General features: G+C 42.3%; 1 pseudogene; it reads left to right on the top strand.

Annotated features, from left to right (window-relative positions):
* Nucleotides 1–229: 229 nt before the first annotated feature.
* The window catches only part of LOC103596245, a 14,867-nt pseudogene continuing 2,103 nt past the window's right edge, over nucleotides 230–12,993 (top strand).

Here is a 12,993-nt window from a genome sequence, read left to right as displayed (position 1 = left end):
GGCTGGTAGATCCATCAGACTGTGATGCAGGCCTCACCCTAGTGAAGAGGACAGGGAAGGATGGAAGGGTAGATAGAAGCACGTTGGATTGCAATGCACTCTAAGGAAAGTTCAGCAAGGCTGTTGGGGAGCATTCAAGTCATCACAGGAGTCCCTTATCTCAAAGAATGAGCCTGCCATTAAGACCCTGCTGCACTCAGTCACTGGCCAGGAGCAGCTCATGGGTAGCATGGCCTCAGGTCAAACACAGCAGGAGCCCTCTGACAACTGCTCTCTGCAGTTGGAAGGATATGTGAGAGGTATATATCTGGGCCATTAGTTTCCTCTTCAATAAATCAGGACAAAATCCTTGCCTACTTACTTCCCAGGGAAGTTGTGTGGCTCAGAGGAGGTCACGTTTACAAACACTCTGTAAACTGTAAAGTAGGGAACGTGTAAGGTATTATTTACACAGAACTATGTGCCAGTCATGAGATGTAGCCCTTCACTCCCTACTTCTGTCTACCTCGTTTAATGCAAAACTGCAGCAGTGGTGCCTACCAGCCCTGCAGTCTGCCTCTGAACCCCTCATTCTTCTGATTTACCCCACTTAGGTACTTCCTGATCCCAGCCCTGTCTGGAAAGCAGGAATGGAAAATGCAGTCCTTTGGCTCAATTGAAAATGTCCTCAAACAGACTGAGCCAGCTGGATTCTGACAGGTCAGTCCAGCCTAACAATGACCCACTTCATGGAGCTGGACATTGACTTCTTTAGTAACCAAGGGCCACACACAGCAAGTTCTACAGTTAATTATACTACTTGGAAGGGAAGCAGACTATTAGATTTTGAGAGGTCTTTTTTTTTTTTTTTTTTTTTTGAATAGGTAACACATACACATAACCTGATACTCAAAACTTACAAACGGGATACAGTGAAAAGTCTCCCTTCCATTCTTGTCTTCTCACCACAGAGTTCCCCCTCCCTGGAGGCAACAAATGCTATTATTTTCTTATGTATCTTTCCAGACATATTTTATGTGTATTATGCTTATAAAATAATTTCTAAAACTGCTAAGAGGAAGTCCCTCAGAGAGTAAGCACTGTTCGGATTAGGCTAATGTTATTTAGATATATTTACTGTGTTCTAATTTATCTTATTTCAGTCTTACAGAAACCCTGAAAAGTGGAAAGCATTTCAAAAAAATTTTTTTATTATGAAGATTTTTAAACATACAAGGAAGTTGAAATAATTGTTCAGTGAACATCCACACATCCACCACCTAGATTCTACAGTTAATAATTTGCTATATTTGCTTTAGGTAGTCTTGTTATTATTCCCATTTTACTGCTGATGAAACTGTGTCGAATGTTAATGGTATGTTGCAAAAGCTTTTTTTTTTTTTTTTTTTTTTAAAGATGACCGGTAAGGGGATCTTAACCCTTGACTTGGTGGCGTCTGCACCATGCTCAGCCAGTGAGAGAACCGGCCATCCGTATATGGGATCCAAACCCGTGGCCTTGGTGTTATCAGCACCACACTCTCCCGAGTGAGCCACGGGCCGGCCCGCAAAAGCTTTTTATACTTTCTTGCCTCCTACTAAATCCTTTTCTATTCCAGCATTTAAAGACATTAACATTCCCAGAGAAGAATTTAAATCCAGTTACTTGGGTCCAAATACAGTCTGCAGATAAGCCCCAAAGAACACAAGTTCAGTATGGTAATTTCCCTACCCTTGCCCTTTACCATCCTACATGGGACAGACTTTAACCTTCCTTAGCTGACTTCATTCTTCTTGAAAGTTTGGTAGTTTTTAGACATGTGAGAGAAGCAAGCCAGGAAGCCCAGTGGACCTTTTTTGATCTTTTTTTAATCCCATCTTTCTTGATCCCAACAGCCTGCGTGGACAAGTTTTGCTTGTCCACATTGCTGCTCACAATGTGGCTCACAGACCAGCAACAAGACATCATAAATGCACAGTCTCAAGCCCACCAAGATCCATTGAAGGAGAGTCTGCATTTTAATAGGATCCCCAGGTGATTCCTATGCACACTATAGATCACTGCACTGTCACATCAGCCGTAGTTAAAAAAGGAGGCCAATGTGAGCAATTAATGACATTTACCTTAAGAACCATTCCCCCTCCCTATTCTGTTTTTTTTTTTTTTTTTAGCTCTTCTTTGCTTCTTCACTTTCTCCACAGGCTGTAATACCACTTGTTGAGCCCCTGCTCTGTACCAGAGACATTATTTATAATCCTCAGAGCATTTCAAAAGATATTTTATTCCTGATGTACAGATGAGGCTCAGAGGATTAAAAAAAACACCCAAAGTTAAACAGCTGTAAATTTTAAGCGTCGGCATCTCCTCTTCCAAAACCTGCTGCTCTCTTCCCACTGCAAAACAATGTCTCTCAAAACCCTGGCAATTGCCACAGCCTAGACCTTGCCCACGTGGGCCAGAAGCATTATGTTTGCCTGTCACTTAAGGCTTCTGGACCTGTCTCTCTCTCTCTCAAGCCCCTTCCTCACGTTCCTTTCACTGCTAGTTTACCTGGATCTTGTTTTCTTAGCTCCTAAGCACCAACCAGGCACTCGTATAATCTAAGACCAATGGGAAATGCCTGTGCATGGTAACTGTGGCCTTCTCCAGGCAGTAGGGGAAGGAGTAAGAAGATAAGTGAAGAAGTATCTGGGCAGGTAGGGGACTCTTTACCAGGGCATGTCCCCTTTCAATCCAAACTAAGAGCTCAAAAGCTTCAACGAATATGGTACTGAGCTGGTGCTTATGCTGGGTAAAGAGATCTGTAAAATATGCTTCCTGCCCTTAAGGAGCGTTAATTCAGCAGGAGAGCTGGGAAATGGACACATAGAAAAACAAAGTGCAGCAGGAACATAGAATAGACACTGCTTCTGGGTGGTGAAATAGACGATTCCACAGAGCAAGTAGCATTTGAGGATATCACCAAGGGGAAGCAGCAGGGGAGGGAGAGAGCATCCTGAGCACGGGGAGAATGTGCAGAAAGACAAGGGAAAGCATTTTGGGGAGTCTCATACGTAGAGCCCTGTGTGGCTGATGTATATTAGAAGCCAGTAGGGAGAGATTAACAGATTAAGTAGGAAGATTGGAATGGCTCATGGGGTGTTACTGAAGGTTGAGAAGTGATATGATCAGAAGTGGACAATTAGGTTACTATTTTGGCAGAAAAGGTGGATCAAAGCAGACAGCAACTAGATTGAGGGAGGTCAGAGATTCATACCTAGAATGAACCTGAGAGAACATGTAGACAAGTGGCTTTGAAACTTTTTGGCTGTGAAACCCTTTGTGCAAATGACAGCTTAATCAGCTATGTAAACAAAATGGATTAAAGCTAAATTGCTCTGGTTAAAGTAAATGAGAAGAAACTACTCAGTTCTTCGTTCCCTCTTGTTTCCGTCCTTCTATCCTAGTGGATTCTGAAGGGGCTTCTTGTTTCAAATTCAGTGATCACTCTCTCTGCTCTGCCATTTTCTGCCTTGTGAGATCCCTGCATTGCTGTAAAGCCACCACCAAAGAAGACCCTCACCAGATATGTTCCCTGGACTTTAGACTTCCCAGCCTCCAGAACTGTAAGCAATACATTTCATTTTGTTACAAATCATGCAGTTCTGGGTATTTTGTTATAAGCAACAGAAATGGACTATTACAAAAAATTGGTACCAGAGAAGTGGGGTGTTGCTAATAGTAAGTACTTGAAAATGTGGAAGCAGCTTTGGAATTGGGTGTTGAGGAGAGGCTGGAAGAATTTGGAGGAGCAGACTAGGAAAAGCCTAGATGCTGGTGAAAGTTTAGAAGACAAGAAAACTAGGGAAGATTTGGAATGTTTTAGGGACTGGTTAAATGATGGTGACCAGAATGCTTATGGAAATATGGACTGTAAAGACCATTCTGATAAGATCTCAGATGTAAATGAAAAGGAGCTCTTTGAAAACTGGGGCAAAGCTCACCCTTGCTATGAATTGGCAAGGAACTTGCTGCATTCTGTTCATGCCCCCAAATTTTATGGAATATGGAACTTAAAGATGTTGAACCTGGATATTTGGCAGAAGAAATTTCTAAGCAGTAAAGCATTCAGGAAGCCACATGGATACTTGCAACAGCTTACGCTGAGTTATGACAGGAAAGGCAAGACATAAAGCCAGAATTTATAATTAAAAGGAAAACAGAGTGTAAAGATTTGGAAAATTTGCAGCCTGGCCATGTGGTAGAGAAGCAAAGAGCATTTTCAGGAAAGCATGGTGTAGCCCAGTGACAGTTTACTAAGGAAATTAGTACAAAAGAAAGAGCTTATCAAGAGAAGGAAAAAAAGGCCTTGAAGGCATTTCAGAGATCATGAAGGCTGCCTTCCATTATAGGCTCAGAGACCTAGGAAGACAGAATGGTCTTGGGGAATAGGCCCAAGGTGTCCTCCACAGGCTCACTGCCCAGGGCCACCTCAGGATGCTGCTCCCCACACTAGAACCCCACCTGCTATGGCTGCTCCAGCTGTAGCTAAATTGGCCCCAGGTGTGGCTGGACCCGCAGCTTTGGAAAATAGAAACCAAAAGCTTTGGCTATGTCCACATAGTGTTAGGTCTGCAGGCTCGCAAAATGCCAGAGCTGTGGAGGCTTGGGAGCCTCCACCCCAATTTCAATGGATGTATGGAAAATCCTAGGGGCCCAGGAAGTTGCAAAAATCTGTGGGGCTGGAGTTGCAGGAGAGAAACCCCATCAGCGCCATGCCTAGTGGAGCCATGAGAGTGGGACCACCATGGAGACCCCAGATTTGTGGAGCTACCAGTATACAATGCCAGGCTGCAAAAGCTAAACATGGCCTCAGACCAAGAAAGCCATAGAAGCAGAGTTGCCCTAGGACTTGGGGACCCAACCCCCACACCAGTGTTCAGTGGACATTGAAGTCAAGATACATTATGTGCCAGCTTTGAGATTTAATCCCTGTCCTGCTGGGTTTCAGACTTCCTTAGGACCTGTACACCTTTCTTTTGGCCTATTTCTCCCTTTTTGAATAGGAATATGTACCCTATGCTTGTCCCACCATTGTATCTTGGAAGTAGATAACTTGTTTTGATTTCACAGATGTGACACTGAGACTTTGGACTTTTGAATTGAAACAACTTAAGACTTTGGGGATGAAATTAATGTATTTGTATGTGAAAAGAACATGAGCTTTGGGGGGGCCAGGGGCTGGGGGTTGAATGTGCCTCCCCAAACTCATTGAAGCTTAAATTGTGTCCCCCAAAGTTCCAGGTATTGGAACTTGGCCCCAACTGTGAAAGCGCTGAGAGGGTGAGAAATCCTATTACTGATAATTGAAAGGTGGGACCTTGAAGAAGTGATTAAGTTGATGGTTTAATAGTGGTCGTGGGCATAGTTTGGAGGGCTTTAAAAGGAGAGCACATGTGAGAGTCTCTCTCTCTGCTCCACCATGCAAGACCTCTGCTTTGCTGTAAAGTCACCACAAAAGACCCTCACCAGATGTGTTCCTTGGACTTTGGCTTCCCAGCCTTTGAAACTGTACACAATAGATTTCATTTTCTTATTTAAAAAAAAAAAATCGGGCCGGCCCGTGGCTCACTTGGTAGAGTGCGGTGCTGATAACGCCAAGGCCGCGGGTTCGGATCCTATATAGGGATGGCCGGTTTGCTCACTGGCTGAGCGTGGTGCTGACACCACCAGGCCAAGGGTTAAGATCCCCTTACCGGTCATCTTTTAAAAAAAAAAAAAATCGGGCCGGCCCGTGGCTCACTTGGTAGAGTGCGGTGCTGATAACGCCAAGGCCGCGGGTTCGGATCCTATATAGGGATGGCCGGTTTGCTCACTGGCTGAGCGTGGTGCTGACACCACCAGGCCAAGGGTTAAGATCCCCTTACCGGTCATCTTTTAAAAAAAAAAAAAATCGGGCCGGCCCGTGGCTCACTTGGTAGAGTGCGGTGCTGATAACGCCAAGGCCGCGGGTTCGGATCCTATATAGGGATGGCCGGTTTGCTCACTGGCTGAGCGTGGTGCTGACACCACCAGGCCAAGGGTTAAGATCCCCTTACCGGTCATCTTTTAAAAAAAAAAAAAAAAAAAAAATCAGTGATGAACAGGGATTGGCAAACCATAACCAACTCCTATCCACCAGCCCTTTTTGCAAATAAAATCCTACTGGAACACAGCCATGTCCATTTGATTGCATAATATCTGTGGCTGCTTTCATGCTACAATGACCAAGTTGAGTAATCCTAACAGAGACTGTACAGCCCACCAAACTGAAAATATTTGCTATCTGGCCCTTTACAGAAGATGATAGCCAATATCTAGAGCTTTGCTACTCAAAGTTATTCTTAGACCAGCAGCACTGGCCTGCACACATTGTACCTAGATGCATAGAAAACTTAGCGGTGGGCACCAAGGACAAGGGATCGGATCCCCATACCGGCCAGAAGCCAAAAAAAAAAAAAAAAGGAAAGAAAGCTTAGGGGTAGGGAAGGTTGATTTAGGAGTCATTACTTGTCATTATTTGGAGGTAACGATTGGAGTTAGAAGTTATGTGATAAAGGCCTGGCCAATTAGGTCAGTTGGTTAGAATGCAGTGCTGTAACACCAAGGTTAGGGGTTTGGATCCCTGTTCAGGCCAGCTGCCAAAAAAACTGAATAAAGAAAGAAGTTATGTGACATGGCTCAGGGTCAAGGGAGAGAGTCCAGAAAAAAGAAAGGAGGGTCTGCAAAAATCGTGAGAAGTGCCTAGATTTAAGGAGCAGGTTGAAAAAATCATAAATCACTGAGAAAATTACCAATTTTTATTGGTACCAGTATATTATGACTCATTGAAAGACTTTCTAAAGTTTTTGATAAATTCTGAAATATCCCTGTCTCCTTCAAATGTCTTGAAAAGTTCACATCTTAGGAATCCAGTACAAATGAAGCATAGTATAGATCCTCTTGCTTCCCACTGTGTACGTTGTCCCTAGATACACCTCTCCTCACCTTCCTCAAAGCTAGTGTTTTTGAAGCCATTAATATTTATTCTTAAAATGAAAACTCCTCTCTAAGAAGAAATGTATAAAATGCAGTGTTTATCAGATATCTGAAACTTATGGAAAATTCCTTCTCTCATTTTAAGGCAAATCCTACTTCATAAGTTGACGTAAATGTAAGAAAATTACTATACAAAAACACAAATGAATGAACACCCTTTTACAATCCCAATCTTTATATGCCTACTTCTTATTCTGTATATCTTGGGAAAAGCCTATAGAAATCTGCTTTGACAATTGCTAGTTACTTTTAAGATACAGCTTTCTGATTGCCGAGATTCCTCAAAGCAATTTTCTAACAAGTTTGTTTTACTACTGGCTTCTTTTTCTTCTTTCTCTACTGAATCACTTTGAATATTCCAAAGGTAAATCATTAGCAGCCATTCTTCAAAATGATGTTATTAACAATGTTACCCTCATGTGTTCATTGGAATAGTTTCTTAATGGCATATAAATTTTATTTTAACTCCATTGATCTCTACCAATGAAAGCATGATCTTTCTAGATCAGTGCTGTTGAATAGAACTTTCTGCAGCAATGGAAATGTTCTATGTGCTGCCCTTATGCTAGACACTAGCCAGATGTGGTTATTGAGCACTTGAAATATAACTAAGAAATGGAATTTGGAATTTTAAATTTTATTTATTCATTTATTCATTTATTTAATTTACTTTTTAAAAGATGACCAGTAAGGGGATCTTAACCCTTGACTTGGTGTTGTCAGCACCACGCTCAGCCAGTGAGCTAACCGGCCATCCCTGTATAGGGATCCGAATATTCCAAAGGTAAATCATTAGCAGCCATTCTTCAAAATGATGTTATTAACAATGTTACCCTCATGTGTTCATTGGAATAGTTTCTTAATGGCATATAAATTTTATTTTAACTCCATTGATCTCTACCAATGAAAGCATGATCTTTCTAGATCAGTGCTGTTGAATAGAACTTTCTGCAGCAATGGAAATGTTCTATGTGCTGCCCTTATGCTAGACACTAGCCAGATGTGGTTATTGAGCACTTGAAATATAACTAAGAAATGGAATTTGGAATTTTAAATTTTATTTATTCATTTATTCATTTATTTAATTTACTTTTTAAAAGATGACCAGTAAGGGGATCTTAACCCTTGACTTGGTGTTGTCAGCACCACGCTCTCCCAAGTGAGCTAACAGGCCATCCCTATATGGGATCTGAACCTGTGGCCTTGGTGTTATCAGCACCACACTCTCCCAAGTGAGCCATGGGCTGGCCCCAGGCTTAGGAGTTTAAATTCTATTCTGAAAGTGATATTGGGCTGCCACTAGAGGAGTTTACTCTGATATTAGGTGGTCTCTGGAAGCAATGTGGAGGATGGATTGGAGAGGGATCAGTGGAGGATTCAAGAAATATTCAGGAATGAGAGAGATTTTGAAATGAAGAAAAAACTAGTTTTGTCTGGCTCTCATGGAAACCCTGAAAAAGTTGGAAATCTCTAGGAAGCAGGGGTGGGAAAAGGAGTGTTCTTCAGTCTAAAGCTGGTCCACGCCTACCTCCCATTGGGGGTCACTGGTGATTCCTGGACCCTGCCTAGAACACACACCTATCCCAAGACATTGTTGACTTCCCTTACCAGCATTTTTGGCCTCTACACAAGGACTGTGGCACTCATTAAAACATCCTCAACTATTACAGAGCCATTGTTATATTATCATCTCCCAGTCAGGGAATCATGACATTCTGGTACATCATTAAATTGAAGTACTGTGTTCTGATGGCTGGTTCCCAAACTCGGCTTTGCCAGTTTTGGGGCTAAGGTGGTAGAGTGTGGAGGTGGTGACAGGTAGGATAAAGGAAAAGCTGTTTGGGGCAGGTGGGAAGCAGCAGTAAGAGAGCTGAAGGGCTTTGTGTCCTAACACGTTCTTGGAATAGTGATTAACAGCAGGGGCTCCCGAACCAGATTGCAGGCGGTCCAGACGCCAGTTTCCCTATCTAGTAGCTATGTTATCTTAAGCTATGTTCCCTATCTAGTAGCTTTCTCTGCTCCGTTTATAAAATAGGGGTAATAACAATAACAGAGTCCACCTCCTATGAGTATTACCTAAAGGACTTAGAACAATACCTAGCACATAGTAAGGACTCAATAAGTATTAATTATTACTATTATCACAGGATGAAAAAGATAAGCAAGTGCTGTTTTCTATGGCTGATATGGAAAAGAGTGGTTTTAACTTTAAATGTAGGGCTGGCCGGTTAGCTCAGTTGGTTAAAATGCGGTGTTGTAACACGAAGGTTAAGGGTTTGGATCCCCCTACCAGCCAAGTAGGTACCAAGTAGGTAGGTGTACTGCCAAGGAAAAAAAAAACAAACTTTAAATATATGTACTAATAATGTTTATGAAGCATTTAGATATATCAAATATCAATAGAGTGAGTTAAAAGGATAATTAGGCTCTCCTGCAGTACTATTAATAATTTCAGGGAATCAGATATGTACGTGAAAGTTCACAGGGGAGTACATGTCACTGGAACAAAATCTAGACCAAAGTTCAGAGCTAGACAGTTGCTGAGTTATTCATCTATCTGATCATATGACCAGAAAACATTTTAGCATCACGAAGTGCATGTAAAATTTCAACAGGAAATGACTCAAATCTAGGGCAAAGTCTCATGCACAATGAAAGGTTGTGCAAGACAAAAATTGTGCATGTTGAGTGTCACACATAATGAGGTGATATATTGCTCAAGATGCTGGCGTGCAATTAATCTTTGCAGGAGTCAGAGCATCATTCCACTTGAGGAAAGGTTTTCCCTTTTCCCTACACAGATACTTTCACCTTCCGGATTACTTCCAAAGTACATTTACCTTAAACCTAAATGCAAAGAAAACTTTTCTCAGGTGCTCTGAGTTTATTATTCCCCTCTGTCCTCAGAGTCATCCAAGTGTGGATGAGGTTCCCAAAGATCACCTGAGGAGATCACATCTTCATAAACTTCGTAGGTGTTTAGGAGTGGCTGCACCTGGGGCTGGGATCTGAAAGTCAGGGTAAAAGCATAAAGCATGCTCATAAAACTGAGAAGAGTTAAGAGGAATCATCTCAAATCAATCAATACCGTATTTGGAGGCAATGTGGTATAGAGGTTAAGCGGCTTTAAAGTCAGACAGATCTCAATTATAATACCAGGTTTCACCTTCACAAAATGGTATATGTGCAAGGTAATTCATTGCAGCATTGGTTATAATAACAAATGACCGGTAATATACTAAGTGTCCATCAATAGGGGACTAATTAAATAAATTATGGCATAAGGTTGTAAAAAGTTATCCAAGGGGAAAAGCAAGATACAGAGCAGTATAAAGTATGTTACCCTTTGTGGGGGTTTAAAAAAATAAAAAAGGGAGAAAGTATTTTTTATTTCATATTTGCTAGGTTAGGAAGTAAAATATCTCTGGAAGAATATTCAAGAAGTTAATGAGACTGCCTGTGGGAGGAGAAGTGGATGGCTGAGAAAAAAGATTGAAAGAGAAACTTCATGTTTTTTCATTTTTAATCTATGTGAGCTGGGGAAGAATCATGATGGAGGAACAGATGGTTCCCAGCATCACTCTCTCCCATAATCAACCAATTTATAACTATTAAAAAACAAAGACTGGGCTGGCTGGTTAGCTTAGGTGGTTAAAGTGTAGCCTTATAACACCAAGGTCATGGGTTCGGACCCCCATACTGGCCAGCTGCCAAAAAAAAAAAGAAAAAAAACCCCCAGAAAATGAAGACTGCCAAGCTGGGGCCACTGGAGCTCAGGGGAACAGGAACAGGGACCTATGGAGTTCATGAAGGCAGGAGAAGCCGCAATGAAAGAAAGGACTGCTCTAACCACTCTGAGCACTGGCCATCTCACAGCTGGCCCCAGCGGGCACATGGAGCAAAAGCTGGCAAAAGCCACTGCTGTGCCCTTTGTGTGAAGTTACTTGGAGGCTGGAGGGGCGAAGAGGACCTTGGTGACCCCCAGGCCAGCTAGACCACTGACAGGGTTCCCATTAAACCCACAGAGGAGCAAGGGACTGCACACAACTGAGAAAAGGAGGCACTCAGAGGCCAGTGAGTCATCTCAAGGGACTGGAGCATGGCCCGTCCCATGGGAAGTGTTTAGAATAGGGGAAGTGGGGGAGATGGGCCCACTGGGGAACACTGGGGCACAGCATGGACAGCTGATCTGCCCCCCAATCAGCGCAGGACCACTCATTGGAGACTGGTCAGGAATACTGATCTGCAGGGGGTGCAGTTGCTGAAGAGACAGAAGCTTAGACTAGAGTATCCACACAACCCAGCTGTACCGGACCGCACAAGACTCAGACATGCTTACAAGGTCAACAATTAAAACCTGAGCTGCAGAAAAAGCCTTCCCCAGAGAATTAGCAGCAAAACAGCAATTTAGCTCAACCACAGGGGTAAAGTGCTGGTCCCCACAGGATGTTCCCCCCTTTCAGAAGTAAGCAAAGGACAACAAATTAGTTCCATTGCAGAGTTTAAGTGGTGGGAACAGCAAATAATCCCAAACAGAACTGAAAGAAAACACAAAAACCCCATAGATCAGAGACAGAGTTCTGTTTTTTTTTTTTTGTATAAGGTATTTTTTTATTTAAAATTTTTATTTATTATTAGCATATTCATTCTTATAAATCATGATATTTCTTTATGCCCTTTGCCCAACCTATCACTTCCCAAACCCCCTTCCTCCCTTACCCCAGAGACAAAGTTCTGATATCAACCAGTAAAGGTCTAACACCACAAAAGAATACCTAGAAAACTTAGAAGAGCCAGAAGCCCCCTGGGCTCCCAGACCAGGGTGGAGGGGGTTGAGGGCCTCAGCCACACCCCGCCACACTCTGTAACCCGGCCAGCAAAGGAGCCGCCATGGGCCAGCCTCGCCCCCCACGCCCTCCTTCGTCCCTGTACCCTCTTCCCCTCCCACTGCTCTGCAACAACATCTTAGAATGTAAAAAATAATAAAAATAAATAAATAAACTATGTGACTCTGTCACCTGCTCAAAAATTTAAAACATTTTAAAAGAAAAAGTAGGGAAATACATTTGGAAAAAACATAAAGAATAAAAAGAATCTCAGCTTTCCTCTTTACTAGCTATGTATCCTTAAATAAGTAATTTAACTTCTTTCTCTTTTTTTTGGCGATTGGCAAGTATGTGGATCCAAACCCTTGACCTTAGTGTTACAACACTATGCTCTAACCGACTGAGCTAACCAGCCAGCCCCTATTTAACTAACTTCTACAGGGCTCAGTGCCCCTATATATAAATGGGGATAACAGTAGGATTTATCACCTAGGTTTGTGTAAGGACTAACTGATTAAATATAAATGCATTAAAGGATTCAATTTTATACTTACATTAGTTATACTATGCCTGACACATAAATACTTAGATATACATTAGCTACACACATATTTATTGGGACTCTGATCACAGTCACTATTGAGAGGAGACAAAGATACATGCACATATGCAAGATATATACATACATCCCTAGCTGTCATCAGTAGCTCCATTCTTTCAATAGTTCAAGCCAAAAATCTTGGAGTCGTCTTCGAATCCTCTCTTTCTCTCACATCCTACATTTAAACTGTTAATAAAATCTGTTGACTTTATCTTCAAAATATCTCCAGAATCCAAACCCTTCTCACCACTTCCTTTTATACCACCCTGGTCCAAACCATCACCTTTTCTTGCCTGGCCTTCTACAGTAGTCTCCTAACTAGTCTCTTATGGAACCCCCAACTCCCTACCCTCCATGCTGAACTTCTATTCTCACCACAGCATCAGTGTAATCCTCTGCTCAAAACCCTTCAAAGATGAAATTAGAGTGAAATCCAAAGCCTTTCAGACATGATCTAGCCCACTGCTTCTTTGATCTCAACTTGTACTCTTCTATCCCTTGCTCACTCCAATTGAACCACATACTGGTCTC

This window comes from Galeopterus variegatus, unplaced genomic scaffold (genome assembly GCF_000696425.1).
Source record: "Galeopterus variegatus unplaced genomic scaffold, G_variegatus-3.0.2 Scaffold1965, whole genome shotgun sequence".
NCBI lineage: Eukaryota > Metazoa > Chordata > Mammalia > Dermoptera > Cynocephalidae > Galeopterus > Galeopterus variegatus.
Note: the sequence above shows the minus strand (reverse complement) of the source record. Positions and strands in the feature narration are given on the sequence as shown.